Source organism: Rhincodon typus, chromosome 13 (assembly GCF_021869965.1).
Source record: "Rhincodon typus isolate 14 chromosome 13, sRhiTyp1.1, whole genome shotgun sequence".
Taxonomy (NCBI): domain Eukaryota; kingdom Metazoa; phylum Chordata; class Chondrichthyes; order Orectolobiformes; family Rhincodontidae; genus Rhincodon; species Rhincodon typus.
The window spans coordinates 16091911-16109739 of NC_063344.1; the positions used below are offsets into that span (position 1 = coordinate 16091911).

The 17829-nt window shown below is 41.6% G+C and overlaps 1 protein-coding gene and 1 long non-coding RNA gene across 2 annotated transcripts in view; one reads left to right on the forward strand and one right to left on the reverse strand.

The window, feature by feature from the left end:
• LOC109927648 (extracellular calcium-sensing receptor-like) overlaps positions 1 to 17829 on the forward strand; it is a 216078-nt gene that overhangs the window by 160550 nt on the left and 37699 nt on the right. The window lies entirely within an intron of this gene.
• On the reverse strand, positions 844 to 15730 carry LOC125484654. The gene is made up of 3 exons (XR_007263466.1): positions 15614 to 15730; positions 15121 to 15432; positions 844 to 1101 (listed from the first exon to the last, which is right to left on the reverse strand). It is a non-coding gene; the product is annotated as an uncharacterized LOC125484654 (long non-coding RNA).

The following is a 17829-nucleotide window of genomic DNA, read 5'->3' on the forward strand; positions in this document are numbered from 1 at the left end:
TGGAGAGAGCAAGAGAGGACCAGAAGTAGGTTCACGCAGAAAGAAGATGTCCATAACAGCAGAGATAATCTTAATAGCAATCTCTAAGGAGTCATGATTGTGGAGAAGTGTTTAGTACCTTAGAAGTCAGTTAGATAAAAACTCAGAACCAGAATGCTATGGACATGTCAGAAATGAAGATATCCTACAAGGTTGTTGAAGAGATTAATTTAGGGAAACCATGTTCAGTATCAGTGAGCTGAGTTAACAGTTTGTTTTAATAAGCCTTAGGAAGACACATCACCTGAATGCACAGAAATTTGCCAGATGGAAAAGGATTAAAGCTATGCCAGCAGAGATGAAAAAAAAAATTAGCATAGAGATAAGTATGACCATTCACTGGGTTTTATTTATATTCACTTGTGGGATTTGGACAGTGCTCTCTGAGCCAGCATTTATTGTTTTGAGTGTTTGTAAGGGTGTAGCTGAGATAAAAGGTATGAATCTTTCTGCCCGATATTTGTAATTAGATTGTCCCAATATGTTTGGTGTAATGTAGTTTGGGTTTTTATTTTGTTTAATAAACCTTTAGGGTCTTTTGTTTAGAAATACATTGGGTAACCATCAACTGGAATCCTAACAACAGTGGAGAGCAGGATGTAGCCACATGTTTGAAACCTGGCCACTGCAGGTGCAGATCTTTGTAGTAGTAGCAAATTTTCAAACAATGACTTTGAAGGCCGAAATGGAGAAGGGTTCCATGTGAACAGCAGTTGAATGTGGGTCAGTGGTCCTAAGAGGTATTCATGGAAAATTAATAAGATTTTAATAAGATTATTGTCAAAATTATCAAGGGTCAGTTTGTACTTTTTGTAGGAAGGCACAGTACATACAGTTTCTAACAGATGACATCTCAAAGACAGTTCACATTCTTTTCTGGTCTCTTGGTATGGAGCATCATCTATTGTATCAATATGGCCAACATGATGCCACGTGAGCAACCAATGAGACTGGAAAGGCTTCCATTTCCAAATGTTCAGCTGGTCTATGAATGTATTTGCTCACATTCCTTCAATGACTATTTCATTCTCTGGTGATCCAATGTTGCAGCTTTTCATATCCCTGCAAAAAAAAAACCACTAATGAATTCCAAAAGGAAAAGGCTAATACCTGAAGGGATGGCTACTCATGACCCTGAGATGGAGGTACAGGGGAATTGCAATTGATAATATCTGCTCGCAATCACCACTATTGAGCAGGCCATTGGGCTTCTAAAGGTGTGGCTCCGGTGCCTCGACAATTCCAGAGGTGCCCTGCAGTACACTCCCACATTGGGAAGTTTGCCACACACTTGATAACAGAACCCTCCAGGGGCAGAATGGTGGCTCAGTGGTTAGCACTGCTGCCTCACAGCGCGAGGGTTCGGGTTTGATTCCAGCCTTGGGCGATTGTCTATGCGGAGTTTACACATTATCCCCAGGTCTGCATGGATTTCCTCCAGGTACTCCAATTTTCTCCCACAGTCCAAAGATGTGCAGGCTAGGTGGGTTGGCCATGCTACATTGCCCATAGTGTCCACGGATGTGTAGATTAGGTGGACTAACCATGGGAATTATAGGGATAGGGTAAGGGGGAGATGAGTCTGGGTGGCATGCTCTCCAGAGAGTCATTGTGGACTTGTTGGGCTGAATGGCCTGTTCCCACAAGGTAGGGATTCATGATTCTAAGAGAGTTGAAATACTTGATTGACACAGTTCATCAAAGGCAGAGGAGATGAAGCAGGATGAGAGGGGGAAGATACAGAACAGAATGTTCCCCAAGCAATGGAGTGAAATGGCCAGGGCAGATTCAGGAATCCAAACTCTCCTAAGATAGCATGAACACCGGAGTACATCTGATCCAGGCATGTTTCACAGAAGAGCTACATATCCTGCAGGACAGCATCCACTGTGTATCATTTCAATCTGCCTGAGAGAACACATCTATTGAAAACAAAACATTGTCAAGTTTCCTTCTTACCAATAAAACATGGCACCTATCTATTCAGTGATGTCAGTGCCCCTGTTTACCACTTCTTCCCTCTTTTGCAATCAAACCATTAAAAAGTGGCAACTCACACAAACAGAAACATTCAATGTTTCTACTGTTATTAATAAATTACAAAGTGCACATTCATAAATGTTGTAAGTCTCAGTATTCTGATCAATGTGGTGTCCATTGCTTTCAGCAATTTCAATGGGACTCGAATGATGTGGAGACAGCTGGGTGGTATGTGTCTTCAACTTGAAAATACCAATGGGGGCATTCCTCAGAGGCTGCTGGAGCAAAGTCAATGCAGAGCATATCCTGGAATTCATATACCCCTTGTGCATTGATGAACCCTTGTTCAGAAGGTCCAATAAATTAAGTGATGATGAGGACCCGGGCCTGTGAGGAATGATTCCCTCATCCACCTTGGTGGCAGCCTCCTTGGTTGGAGCTTGTGAATACTGAAGGAGACCACTAGCTGGAGTGCAACTACCACCAATATTGCTGACTGTTGAATGCTACAGAGTTGCATGCATTCTGTAGTACTTTGCGGGGCTGTTTCCGAATTCACTCAAAGTCCTGCCATATATAACTGTCAATGAATTTTGTGACAGTCTCAATAGAAGAGCTTAGACTTTCAAAACCATGAGAAAATAAAGTGTATGAGTTGAATGGGCTTCTCCATTCTCAGCACATGACCCCAATCTGCCCAGTGGAATTCTGACATGTTGGCACCCACTTAATGTTGTTGGTCAAAGTAGAAACATCATTCCTGTGACAGCCGATCTGCATCTAGCTGACCATAGCTATGTCTATCGTTCATACTCTGAGGTACACTGCCCACATTCGTCTTTCTCACCTCCTCTTGCTTCTATTTTCCATCCACTTCTTTTATGGGATATGGCTGTTCCAGGCAGGGCCAACATTTGTTGTGTGTCTCTATTTAACCTTAAACTGTGAGGCTTGCTGGTTCATTTCAGAAAGCAGTAAAGAGTGAACTACACTGTTATGTGTCTGAAGTTATATGTATGTGCCAGACAAGGTTTAGAAAATTCTGAAAAAGCTTTAATGAATGAGGTGGACTTTTATGACACTCAGTTACAGTTTCATGGTCATTGCTTATGCTACTTTTCAATTACACATTTAATTAATTAACTTAATTTAAATTCCACTAACTGCGAGGATAGGATTTGAACCTGTGTCATTAGTGCATTGACCTGGGCTTCTGGATCCCTAATCCAGTAATGTTATGACTATCTTTCTCTCATGGATAGCCACCTTGATATGGTGGAGATGCCTGTGTACTCCAGTGTTCCCTTGGGGGATATCTTTGGGAGCTCTTTGCTCCTAGTAAGTCTACCACAATTATTACTCACCCCATCAAACATAAAATGCCCTCTAGTGTGAGTATTTAATATGGCTTAGATAGAAAATTCTTGGCCTTCAGTAACCTCTGTGTCAAAGCCAAAATGACCACCATAGACACATGATCTAGAGTTTGAAGGAGAAAAAAGAGGAGTATTCAGTCTTGTGTTCAGCAGTACAAGCGACCTTTACTCGTGCTCTTTTACCACATATGCGGGAGAGGCCAGAGACAGCCCTGAATTTGGCTTTCATGTGGATCTCAGTTACCCTCTTAATCATAGCTCAGACTGGAGGAGAGCCAATGACAGGCAAACTTTATCCAGCTGAATACAACATTTTTATAATTTTCGCATCACAATAATTACATGCAACGTTGATGTCTTTGTAGGCACTTCTCCTTAAGCTAGGCATCCAATCCAATAAAAACTGATCAATGATGGACAACTTTATGGACTGCCCTAGGTCCTCCCATAATTTCATGATATTTATCAGCTATCTCCATCATCTGTCTTTGGGATATTACAATGCATCTGACAGTTATATTCCTTCCCAGACATTTGTCAGTTGCACCACATTATTTTTCAATAACCTAAATACTTACTTATCACTAAGAACTCTTACAAATTCTCTACTAAGTTTAGTATGGAAGATTAGGAAGAATATTAATTTCTACCAATTGTTATAAGTCTTTAAAATCAACACTAATATCAAGTGACTACAATTCTGTGATACAGCTGACAAATTGGGAACAATCCCCCAGCCTGAGAGATCAAACAAGTAGTTCTTCTAACTTGCAGTTGCAATTACAACCCGTGCTATTCTCATATTGTAAGCGTGTTTTAAACCAGAGTTTAGTTCTTGAATGAACCTTTTACTGTTTCTACTCTAAACACTTTCCATTACTAATTTTCTTTTCTTGATAGAAAGCATTTATTTGGATTTCACTGATGAGGATGAAATTCATTCACTTTACAACTTTGCCAAGTCATTAAGCAAAACTTGTTTTAGATTTCACAAATAACTGGGGGACAGAACTATATCTTCACTCTGCATTTTGTAATCTGTCTCTGTCACTTTTCCCTTGATCTTTGGATGTAAGCATTTGCACTTAAGCTGCGACCTCTTTTGCTTTCTCAGAAGTTGTCTGTTTACACCATTTGTTGCTCCATTTTCCCTTCCATTGAGGAGTGCCTCTTTTTACTGTTTACAGTTGGCTGCACATAAAAGTTCAACTAAATCTCTGCATGGATGCTTGTGTATTTCATTTCACAACATTCATATGGGTATGTTTAATATGTCATGACAAGTACACAAAGAGTCTAGATTATTGTGGGATCATACTTTTCCTTCTACTTTTTACTAAATTTGGGACTGTCTAAATTTTTACACAAACTTGGCACTGTGACTAAACTAGGCCTTTCAAAGGTACACCTTATTAAAATGCTTGTACGTTTAGAACTGCCTGTTTACAGAAACCTGAGTAAATTCCCTAATGTTTCCATTCACCAGGATGCTTTGATGACCCCCACAGGACCTTTCATTATCTTGTCCAGTAACTCTGTACGGAGACCACAAGTCTGGCTGTGAACATCTGCTGAATGTAGCGGCCAACGTCTTTCGGCCATCTTGTGTCACCTAAAAAATCCCAGGTAGCCATCTTGTCAAAGTTAGTCATGGGCTGCCACAACAATGACTGCAGTGTCATTGCTTGGTCTGCACCAGATTAGCAAGCCACACTTATTCTCTTCAATTCTGCATTTGAGAGGTTCAGCTTGAATTTGAATGTTCCCAAAACAAAACTGATATTAACTCATACATGACCATGTCAGTCAAATATTCCACCTCCCATTTATCTTGAAGGAGAGACTCTGGAATATTCTGAGAGCTCCAAATACCTCCAACTACTTTTCTCAAAAGTCCAACATTGATGTGGAGATTCAACACCAGATCTGCCATGCCGGCTCTGCCTTCTACAAACTATGGCAATGTGTGTTTGACAACAAAGACCCCTGAAAATGAAGAAAAGTCCTAGGATTTAGTGAAGTTGTCATCCCCAAATTCCTGTACTGCAGTGAAACCTGGGTAGTGTATCAGTGACACATATGTGTTCTAGACAAATTCCGTCAGCAAAGTGACAACCACATCCTTTGGATTCAATGAGGAATCATTAAACAAATGACAGTGATCTTCTTGAAGCCACCTCCACAAGCATTTAAGAAAATGTTTGCAAGATCAACTATGATGGACTAGACATCGTGTCTCAAAGACGAAAAGGATTCTCAAATGGACAGTGTTCTGGGGAGGACAAAGAAAGTGCTTCAATGAAACTCTGCAACTCTCCTTGAGGCACAACAGCATTGATACTAATGAATGGGAGGCTCTTGCTACTGATCATTCCAAATGGTGACAACTTGCTCATCAAACTACATTAAGCTTTGTGTCCAAATGCCTTAATGATGAGGCAGAGTAGCATCAGAGAAGGAAAGAAAAGGAAGCAGATCATGTATTCTAGATCCTGACACACTGTGTGGCATCCTGGTCCGCTTGCCCAAAGGTTGCTAGGATGGGAATTGGTCTGTTCAGTCGGCAGAAACTCACAACACTGAGTTGAATCAAGGGATACCCAATGACAATGACAATAATCAGTATACCACTCTGACCCTTTTGCCATTGTTTCTAATTGTCCATTTGACCCATCAATATGCACATACTCTGTGCCTGTCTTGTTTGCACAATATGATACTGTTAGCTGTGTTGGTTTTGAATTGAATTGATCAAAGGATCCTGGTGTTGTTGTTGCTGTACTAGCATCCTTGATCTTGAAAACTGGCCTTTTGGGAGACAACATGGATATCATAAGCCCTTGCCTCTGACAAAGTAAGCCTCTACAGAAATGAGGCTTCCCAAAGAAGCTGACTCATTGACGTGCTATGAGAAAGGAAAAGTACACTGCAACCCTTCCCCCTACAGATTTCAATACTTTCTCACTCTTTCCTCCAGGTATTGCCACCTACCAATGCCCAGATATCATATGATGCCACCTGTATGTTAACCATCGATGCATGCGCTTTAATCATGCAGATAGTGATTTGGGCACTTCTCCTCCTGTGCATGCTATACTATTTTCTCATACAAGGACAAAACAGTGAGAGATATAAGGCCATGGTAATCAGTGCCTTTTTTAAATAAGAAGTTGCTAGTACCAGTTCTGAGATGCTTTCACATCATTAACAGAGTGAGGACTCTGAATCTTGTTAGCTATCTGAATATTCTTGAATTGGACTGAAAACTATGCAATTATCAGAAAACACCCCCCCCCCTTTCGGATCTTATGAGGAAGGGAAACAAATTGATGAAGTAGCTGGATATAGGATGCTACTATAATAACTGCATCCATAAAGTGAAACTGAGATTATTGGCTTCTAACAAGTACAATCATCTTCCGTTGTGAGAGATATGATTCCAGGAAGTGGAGGAGTTTCCCATGATTTGCATGACTTAAATTTTGGCAGGGATCTTTGATGCCATGCTCACTTGAGTGATACCTTGATCTTTGTGTAGTTCACAAAGTTACCAAACAGGCTACATGAATTCTCATCAAAATCATTTCTATATATCACAAACAGGGGTCCCAGCACTGATCCCTGTAGAATGCCCCTTGTCACAGATCTCCAGTCAGAAAAACACCCTTCCACTGCTACTCTCTATCTTCTATGACTAAGCCAGTTCTGTATCCATCTTATCAGTTCACCATGGATCCCGTGCGACTTCATTTTTGTATCAGCCTGCCATAATGGACATTATCAAACACCTTGCTAAAGTCCATATTGACAACATTACAACCTTGCCCTCAGGAAACATCTTTGTCACTTCCTGTAAAAACTCAATTAAGTTTGTGAGACATAACCTTCCCCGCACAAAACTATGCTGCCTATTGCTAATAAGTCCATATTTTTCCAAAAGTGCATAAATACTATCCTAAGTATCTTCTCTAATAATTTCCCTACCACTGATGTAAGGCTCACTGGACTATACTTTCCCAGATTATCCCAGTTGCCTTTCTTAAACAAAGGAACATCATTGGCTATTTACCATTCCTCCGGGGTCTCTCCTGTGACTAAAGGGACCACAAAGATTATGTAGCTAACAAGGTGTAGAGCTGGATGAACACAGCAGGCAAGGCAGCATCAGAGGAGCAGGAAAGCTGACGTTTTAGGTCTGGACACTTCGTCAGAAAAAGTAGAAGGGTCCAGACCCCTTCTGAAGAAGGGTCCAGACCCGAAATATCAGCTTTCCTGCTCCTCTGATGCTGCCTGGTCTGCTGTGTTCATCCAGCTCTACACCTTGTTATCTCAGACTCCAGCATCGGCAGTTCCTACTATCACAAAGATTGTGTACATGGCCCCAGCAATTTCCTCACTTGTCTCCATCAGAATTCTGTGATAAATCCCATCAGGTCCTGGGGACTGGTCTACACTAATGTTTTTTTCAAAAGACACAACGCCTCCTCCTTTTTTATATTGACATGTTCTAGAATACCAAACCCAAGACTCACCATCTACAATGCCCTTCTGCTTTGTGAAACCGATGCAAAGTACTCATTAAGAACCTCATCCACTTCCTCTGGTTCCACGCATAAATTTCCTCCTTTGTCCTTGAGTGGACCTAACCTTTCCCTAACTACCATCTTGCTCCTTATATAGATACAAAATACCTTGGGATTATCAAAGAACAAGGAACAAAGAACACAGAAAATTACATCACAGGAACAAGCCCTTCAGCCCTCCAAGCTCGCACCGACATGCTGCCCATCACAACTAAAACCCCCTACCCTTCCAGGGACCGTATCCCTCTATTCCCATCCTATTCATGTATTTGTCAAGACACCCTGTAAACGTCACTATAGTATCTGCTTCCAGTACCTCCCCTGGCAGCGAGTTCCAGGCACCCACCATCCACTTTATAAAAAACTTGCCTTGTGCATCACCGTTAAACCTTGCCCCTTACACCTTAAACCTATGGCCCCTGCTAACTAACTCCTCCACTCTGGGAAAAAGCTTCTGACTGTCCACTCTGTCCATGCCCTTCATAATCTTATAGACCTCTATCAGGTCGCCCCTCAACCTCCATTGTTCCAGTGAGAACAACCCAAGTTTCCCCAACTTCTCTTCATAGCTAATGCCCTCCATACTACGCAACATCCTGGTAAATCTTCTCTGTATGCTCTCCAAAGCCACCACATCCTTCTGGTAGCGTGACGACCAGAATTGAACACAATATTCCAAATGCGGCCTAACTAAGATTCTATAAAACTGCAACATTACCTGCCAATTTTTAAACTCAATGCTTTGGCCGATGAAGGCAAGCATGCCGTATGCCTTGTTGACTACCTTCTCCACCTGCATTGTCACTTTCAGCAACCTGTGTAACTGTACACCCAGATCCCTCTGCCTATCAGTACTCTTAAGGGTTCTGCCATTTATCGTATATTTTCCATCTGGATTGGATCTTCCAAAATGCATTACCTCACATTTTTTCCAGGTTGAACTCTATCTGCCATCTCACTGCCCAAGTCACTAACCGATCAATATCCAGCTGTATCCTTTGACGGTCCTCATCACTATCCACAATTCCACCAACCTTTGTGTCATCGGCAAACTTACTAATCAGACCAGTTACATTTTCCTCCAAATCATTTATATGTAACAGCAAAGGTCCCAACACTGATCCTTGAGGAACATCCCTAGTCAAGGCCCTCCATTCAGAAATGCACCCTTCCACTGCTGCCCTCTGTCTTCTATGACCGAGCCAGTTTTTTATCCTTAATCCTGCTTGACAAAGACATTTCATGGCCCCTCTCAGTTTCTTGCAAGTTCTTTTCTGCTTTCTTTGTATTCGTCAAGGGATCTGATTGTCTTTAGTTTCCTAAATCGTGCATGTGCCTCCTTTTTCTTTTTGACTAAGCTCTCAATTTTTCTTGTCATCCAAGGTTCCCAAATCTTGTCAACCTTATCCTTCATTGTTTTAGGAATATGCTGGTCCTGTACTACAATCTGCTGGCTTTTAAATGATGTGGGAAACAGCTTCCCCCAGTCTACATTCCCAAGATCTTGCCTAATATTGTCATAAATATCCTTCCCACAGTTTAGTATCTTAACGTGAGGACTGCTCTTATTCTTACCCATAAGTAACTTAAAATTTGCAGGATTATGGTCACTATTCCTGCCCCATTGAAACTTTGATCATTTAGCTAGGTTCATTCCTCCATACCAGGTCTGTATTGCCCCTTCCCTAGTTGGACTATTAACAGATAGTTTCAAAAAAAACATCCAGGACACACCAACAAATTCTCTCCCATCCAAGCACAGGCACTAATCAAGTCTAGTCAATACAGGGGAAGTTAAAATCACCCACAACAACAATATTTTTACATTTTTCCATAATCGGTCCACATATCTGTTCCACTGTCATCCACTGGCTGTTCGGTGGCCTATGGCACAATCCCATTAAAGTGATTGCACCTCTCCCATTCCTCAGCTCTACCCATATGGCCTTGCTGGATAAGCAAGCTGTCCTCCCTCAGTACAGCTGTGATATTCTCCCTAACTTGATTCAGTGTTTTTGACGAAATGATAAAGAAGATTGATGAGGGCAGAGCAGTGGACGTTGTCTATATGGACTTCAGTAAGGTGTTCGATGAGGTTCCACATGGTAGACTGCTAAAGGTTAAACAGCATGGGATACAGGGAGAACTAGTCATTTGGATGCAGAACTAGCTCAAAGGCAGAAGACAGAGGATGGCGGAGAATGGTTGCTTTTCAGACCAGAGGCCTGTGACCAGCAGTATGCCAGAAGGATTGGTGCTGGGTCCACTGCTTTTCGTTATTTATGTAAATGATGTGGATGTGAAAATAGGAAGTTTTGCAAGTAGGTCTGCAGATGACACCAAAATTGGGGGTGTAGTCGACAGTGAAAAAAGTTACCTCAGAGTACACCAGGACCTTGACCAGATGGGCCAATGTGCTGAGGAGTGGCAGATGGAGTTTAATCTAGATAAATGTGAGGTGCTACATTTCGGTAGGGAAAATCAGGGCAGGATATATACACTTAATGGTAAGGTCCTGGGGAGTGTTGCCGAACACTCTGAAAATGGAGTTGTGGGTAGACAGGGTAGTGAACAAGGTGTTTGCTATGCTTGCCTTTATTGGTCAATGCATTGAGTATACTAGTTGGCATGTCATGTTGCGGATGTACAGGACATTGGTTAGGCCACTTTTGGAATACCACGTTCAATTAGAGTCATTGGGTCATAGAGATATATAGCACAGAAACAGACCCTTCTGTCTAACTCGTCCATGCTGACCAGATATCCTAAATAAATCTAGTCCCATTTAACAGTATTTGGCCCATATCCCTTTAAACCCTTCCTAATTATATACCCATCCAGATGCCTTTTAAATGTCGTAATTGCACCAGTCTCCACCATTTCTTCTGGCAGCTCATTCCATACATACACCACTCTCTGCGTGAAAAAGTTGCCCCTTAGGTCCATTTTAAATCTTTCTCCTCTCACTTTAAACCTATGCCCTCTAGATTTGCAATCTCCTACCCTGGGGAAAAGACCTTGTCTATTTACTCTACCCATGCCCCTCATGATTTTTTAAACCTCTATAAGGTCACCCCTCAACCTCCGACACCACAGGGAAGACAGCCACAGTCTATTCAGCCCCTCCCTATTGTTCAAACCCTGCAACCCTAGCAACATACTTGTAAATCTTTTCTGAATCCTTTCATGTTCATAACATCCTTCCTATAGCAAGGAGACCAAAATTGCATGCAGTATTCCAAAAGTGTCCTATACGGCTACAATATGACCTCGCAACTCCTATACTCAATGCACTGAAAATAAAGACAAACATATTAAACACCTTCTTCACTATCCTATCTACCTGCAACTCAACTTTCAAGGAACTGTGAACCTGCACTTCAAGGTCCCTTTGTTCAGCAACACTCCCCAGGACCTTACCATTAGTGTATAAGTCCTGCCGTGATTTGCCTTTCCAAAATGTAGTGCCTCATAATTCTCTAAATTAAACTCCATCTGCCACTCCTCAGCCTATTGGCCCATCTGATGAAGGTTCTGTTGTACTCTGAGGTAACTTTTTTCACTATCCACTAAACCATCAATTTTGGTGTTATCTGCAAACTTACTAACCATATCTCCTAAGTTCACATTCTGATCTCCCTGCTATCGGAAAGATGTTGTTAAAATTTGAAATGGTTCAGAAAACATTTACAAGAATGTTGCCAGGGTTGCAAGGTTTGAGCTATAGGGAGAAGCTGAATAGGCTGGGGCTATTTTTCCTGGAGCATTGGAGGCTGAGGGGTGACCTTACAGAAGTTTATAAAATCATGAAGGGCATGAATATCGACGAAGAGTCAAAGTCTTTCCCCCCACAGTAGGTGAATCCAAAACTAGAGGGCATAGCTTTAAGGTGAGAGGGGAAAGATTTAAAAGGAATCTGAGGGCAACCTTTTCATGCAGAGTGTGATGTGTTTATGGGATGAACTGCCGAGGAAATGATGGAGGCTGGTATAATTCAACATTTAAAAGGCAACTGCATGGTTATATGAAAAGGAAGGGTTTACAGGGATAGGGGTCAAATGTTGGCAAAGGGGACTAGATTAATTTAGCATATCTGGTCAGCATGGGCAAGTTGGGCTGAAGGGTTTGTTTCTGTGCTGAACATCTCTATGACTCTATAATCAGTAATGCAACTGCCCCAACTCTTTTACATTGCTCTCTATCATGCTTGAAACATCTAAATTCCAGAATGTTAAGCTGCCCATATTGTCCCTCTGTCAACCAAATCTCTGTAATAGCTACAACATTGTAGTTACATGTATAATTCCAAGCTCTAGGTTCATCTTCCTTACCTGTCATACTTCTGATATTAAAATAAATACACCAGAGACCTCCCCGTGACTGTCCTTCCTCTTAGTCTTCCTGGCTTTGGTCTCAGACTTCTCCTCAGTCATTTTACTTGCTGACCTACTGCTCTGGTTCCTGTGCCCATGCCATACTAGAATAAACACTTGCAAGTGGCACTAGTAAACCTCCCTGCCAGGATATTGGTGCCCCTCCAGTTTAGACGCAACCGGTCCTTCTTGTACAGGTCCCACCTGCCCCGGAAGACATCCGAATGATCCACATAGCACCACCTCTTTAGCCACATATTTAATTGCACTGTCTTCTTATTCCTAGCTTCACTGGGATGTGGCATAGGAAGCAATCCTGAGATTACAACCCTAGAAGTACTGCTTTTCAACTTCCTGATTCCCACAAATTGTAGGAGCAGCATTCCACGGGGCTGTATTCTCCAGTTTTTGTGAACTTTATTGACTAAATTAACTTTATCAACTACATACAATAATCCAAGAGGTGATTACACAACCTTATCCACTCATCACAAAACTCAGTCTCTCACTCCCGCTCTCTATTCCGAGCAGACTACAACTACAAAAAGTACTTAATCTCTTTTCAAACACTACTTACTCAGTCTGCATATCTTGTTCCTGAGCAGCCAAGCCTAGCTAACTTTTTGAGTCATAACTTCACCTCCAGACCTCCACCTCTAAATTCAGATCCACATTCACTCTGACTGACCCTGCACATCAGATATTTATCCTGCTGCCACTGTTCACCCCCAGGTTCATTTTGACTGATCTCGCTCTTCAAGTATTTATCCTGTTGTCACTCTTCATGCCCAGGTTTGTTCTCCTTCACTCTGTTGCGGCTGCTGTTGTTGCTCAGACTGACCCCAAATTGAAATACCATTGGATTTCAGCTCCATTGTTCCTGTTTGGACTGAGGATGTAATGAGGTATGGAGTTGAATGCCTCTGGTAGAAAACCATCTGAAGATAAGTGAAAGGATTAATTCTGAAAAAGTGCCACTTGACAGCACTGACAATGACAAATTTCATCACTTCCCTGATGACTGAGAGTAGACTGATAGTGTGCTAATTGAGGAGATTAGATTTATTTTATTTTGACTTGACATGCTTAGTCAATTTTCCACATTCACAGAATATAGAAATGATATAGCACAGAAAGATACCACTTGGCCCATCATGGCAATACCAACCAAAAGAAAAAGGAGCAACCCAGCCTCATCCCATTTGCCTGCATTTGGTCTCTAGCCTTTCAGGGCATTGGAAGTACATATCCAGACACATTTAAAATGAGTTTGGGTGTTTGCTTCTCCTACCCCTCCAGGCATTGAGTTTCAGGCCCCTACCACACTCTGTGCAAAACAAATTATCGTCATATCCCTTCCAATTATTCTACAATCATTTTATATCTGTGGCCCCCTAGTCACCGACCTCTATTAAGGGGGACAGGCTCTTCCTATCCATTCTTTCAAGGTCCCTGACAATTTTGTGCATCTTAAGCATACCTCCCTTCAGCCTCCTCTGTTCCAAACAGAAAGTTGATCCAATCTTCCCTCAAGGCAGCATTTTCTTGCCCAGTAACTTCCTTGTAGATCCCCTTTGCACCATCCCTACTGCAAATACATTGCTCCTGTGAAGAGTTGTTCATAATTGCACACAATACTCAAGTTGTGGACTAACTGTTTATGCAGTTCTAGCACAACTTCCTTGCTCTTGTACACTATACCTAAGAAAATAAAGGAAAGAATTTCATATGCCTTTTGAATCAACTTATCAACCTGCATAAGAGTAAACTGTGAATTTCTCTTTGCCACTTATGTACAAATAAGTTTGTTAACACAAATAGAATTATTTAAATGTTAATGATGAAACCTGGTGTGAATTTCTTCAGTTCTGAGTAGCAATCAGCCAGGTATATGTGAGGGGAAAGTTGCCTTCGAACGTCCAGTCTGTTATTGGGTATTATTTTAATTTTGTTCAACGGTGTGGAGCAAGCCATAATGCTTCAGCAGCCCGTTTTATATCTCAGCATGATTTTATTTTTATCATCTTCCAATACATACCTTATACTGTCAAAAAAGGTTGAGATAGAGTCATAGAGATATACAGCAAGGAAACAGACCCTTCGATCAACTCGTCCATGTCAACCAGATAGCCTAAAAAATCTGGCGCATTTGGCCCATATCCCTTTAAACCATTTCTATTCATGTACCCATCCAGTTGCCTATTAAATGTTATAATTGTACCAGCCTCCACCACTTCCTTTGGCAGCTCATTCAATACCACCCTTTGTGTGAAAAAGTTGCCCTTTTTAAATCTAATGTTCCTGTTTGGACTGAGGATATAATGAAAAAGTTGCCCCTTTTAAATCTTTCTTCTCTCACCTTAAACCTGTGACCTCTAGTTTTGGACTCCCCTACCCCTGGGAAAAAACCTTGTTTATTAACCCTATCCATGCCCCTCATGATTTTATGAAGCTCTATAAGGTCACCCCTCAGCCTCTGACACTCCAGGGAAAATAGCCACAGTCTATTCAGCCTCTCACTATAGCTCAAACTCTCCAAACTTGGCAACATCCTTGCAAATCTTTTCTGAACCCTTTCAAATTTCATAACATCCTTTCTACAGCAAGGAGACTAGAATTGCACGCAGTATTCCAATAGTCACCTAACCAATATCCTGTACAGCCTCAGCATGACCTCCCAACTCCTATAGTCAATGCATTGACCAAAAAAGACAAGCATACCAAACTCTATAGTGCTATCTGTATTATAGTCACAAAAATCTCCAGTACCTGCTTTAATATCGAGGGTGAGACCCTGCCTGTTGTGTTAAGTGTCTCCGGACAGAGACGGGAAATGAGCCAGTCTGAGGACTCCTTATGACCCACCAACGCACTAGCACCGCCTTCTCGCTCCGGCCGAATGGGCTGGACAAAAGCAATTGTCTGGAACCAGAAATGAACATTTCCAGCGGGAGTTACGAACGTTCATCAAGCAAAGCAGTTTATCCACTCTTCCTGAGGATGGAGATAGGATTCTGGGTGGAATATTTACTGTGCATTCAGAAGCGATTCAGAACCTTCCGTCATTGACCATCATCCCGCCTGAATCAGAATGCCAAAAGTAAGTTTAGTTTTGTATCGCTAGTTTAGTTTAACTTTGGGAAAATACCTGTTAAAGCAAGTTAAGTAACAATAACTTTTCAGGTTGGTCGAACATTGAAAAACAAATGCATTTTTAAAAGTTAAAGTCAAATTAAACATTCCAAATTTATCAAATATTTACGTCGATAGTTGAGTCACTTTCTTATCTGAAGTCGTGTTCCTTCTCTTTGACCTGCCAAACAATGTAAACAATGTTAAATCCTCTTTCTTATGTTCATTTAAAATTAATCCCCCTCCAGTTACAGTGTATAAACCTCGCCAAATTACCATTGCACTTGATTTATACGGTTCTTTTTGACGTGTTTGTAAAGGGGAAGTCGTCATGGTCCCCAGAAGACAATAGGGCTGCTTTCTCATTGGAGAGAGACACGACTGGTGTTGAGTTTAACCTGAGGGTCACCACACCCTGGACACGAGCGAGGTTGCGAAAACTGAGCCGTTCATGGTGATCTCAGCCCCATACTGAAGTGAAGTTATACGCGTTGGCTTCACTCTATTTAAGACCTAGATACTGAACTGAAATATCATTGTTCTCAATGCATTAATTATGTATTGCATTGCGATGACACACGTTGAATCCACAATTAGAGACTAATATATTTATTTATTCCGATGGTTAAATTAGAACATCTTATTTAAGCTTAGACAAAAATAGAAATTGCTGGAAAAGCTCAGCAGGTCTGGCAGCATCTATGGAGAGAAATCAGAGTTAACGTTTCCAGTCCAGTGACGCTTCCTCAAAACTGGTTTCCTTGATTTCTCTGCACAGATGCTGCCAGACCTGCGGAGCTTTTCCAGCAATTCATATTATTGTCTCTGATTTACAGCATCCACAGTTCGTTCGTTTTTGTTTTATTTAAGCTTAGACTTAGTTTTTCTGGTTCCGTGTGCGACAATGGGCAGCAGGACTCCACCACTGGCCCACATCTGTAGCAATCTCTTCACTCCAGCCCAGGTAGTGTCCTGCTCGTAAAGGTCCTCCTCGTAAATATACCTCAGCAGGTCTTCTTTGGATTGCTGTGTCCTTTTTTTATTCCATCTGATGGTGTCTATTCTAGTGCTATTGCGGTGGGGGGTAAAGGTAAAGTTCACATAGTCTTATCAGGCCGCAAAGCCACCTTCTTGTCAGAAAGAGATGACCATTGGCAGATTGAACCTGAACATCGCCACGCTTCAGGCAAGGGGAGAAGTCAAGAGATGAGTTCTTCCTGGTAACCTCAGATAGTGTAGGAAATTGAGCCCACACTGTACGATATTACTGCACATTGCAATTCAGCCATTCAGCCGACTGAACTAACCAACCCCTAACTAGTGGGATGTATATCCAGGAAGAGAAATATGTGTCCCGCCAGTCTCAGCCACCTCTCCAGCAGGTGCCTCCGATCATTCCTATGTAGCAGTTCTTCATTTTGTGATTTTTGTCTCTTCAAATGATGCTAAGTAGGCAATATCGGTAAAAATAAAAGCCAAACCTATATGATAGGTTCAGTGCTCTCTTCCATGCCTCACTGGTATCGATGGGACTTTGTACTACTTTGTGTGTGTGGAGTCTGGAATATCAGTGGATGTCAAATCCCACTTGAACTGTTAAATAAAATAAGGAACTGCAGATGCTGGAAATCTGAAACAAAAGCAGAAAGTTCTGGAGAGACTCCGGAAGATTAGCATCATCTGTGGAGAGATAACAGAGCTAATGTTTCAACTCCAGTATCTCCGTGCATTGTTACTACATTCAAACAGAAATATCATCACACATGAGGTTTAAGGAAATGGAAATATGCTAATGAAATGAAATGAACTCCTATGGACACTGAAGGACTGGTTAATCTATTTCTCTGTGTTGAATATTTTGTAATACCTTGTAATCTGAGAAGTAATGCTTCCACCATTTTGAATGCTTTGTTTATACTGATTCATTCATAGAATGTGGGTGTCACTGGGAAGGCCAGTATTTGTTGCCCATCCCAAACTGTGCTTAAACTGAATAGTTTTCTAGGTCATTTCAGAGAGCTACATATAACTGTGCGTGTGTTTGTGTGTTGTGCATGTATTTTTTAATCACTCACTGAATGTGGTGGGCTAGTATTTTTTTGTCCATCTCTATTTGACATTGATAAGGTGGTAGTGGCTGCCTTCTTGAACTATAGCAGTTCATTTCATGTAGATACACACAATTTGCTGTTGGTGAAGGATTTCCAGGTTTTGATCCAATGACACTGAAGGAATGGTGACTCATTTCCAAGTGTGGATGGTGAGTGGCTTGGAAGGTATCTTGCAGGTAGTGGTGTTCCCATGTTTCTGCTTTGCTTATCCTTGTAGATGGTAGAGGTTGTGGGT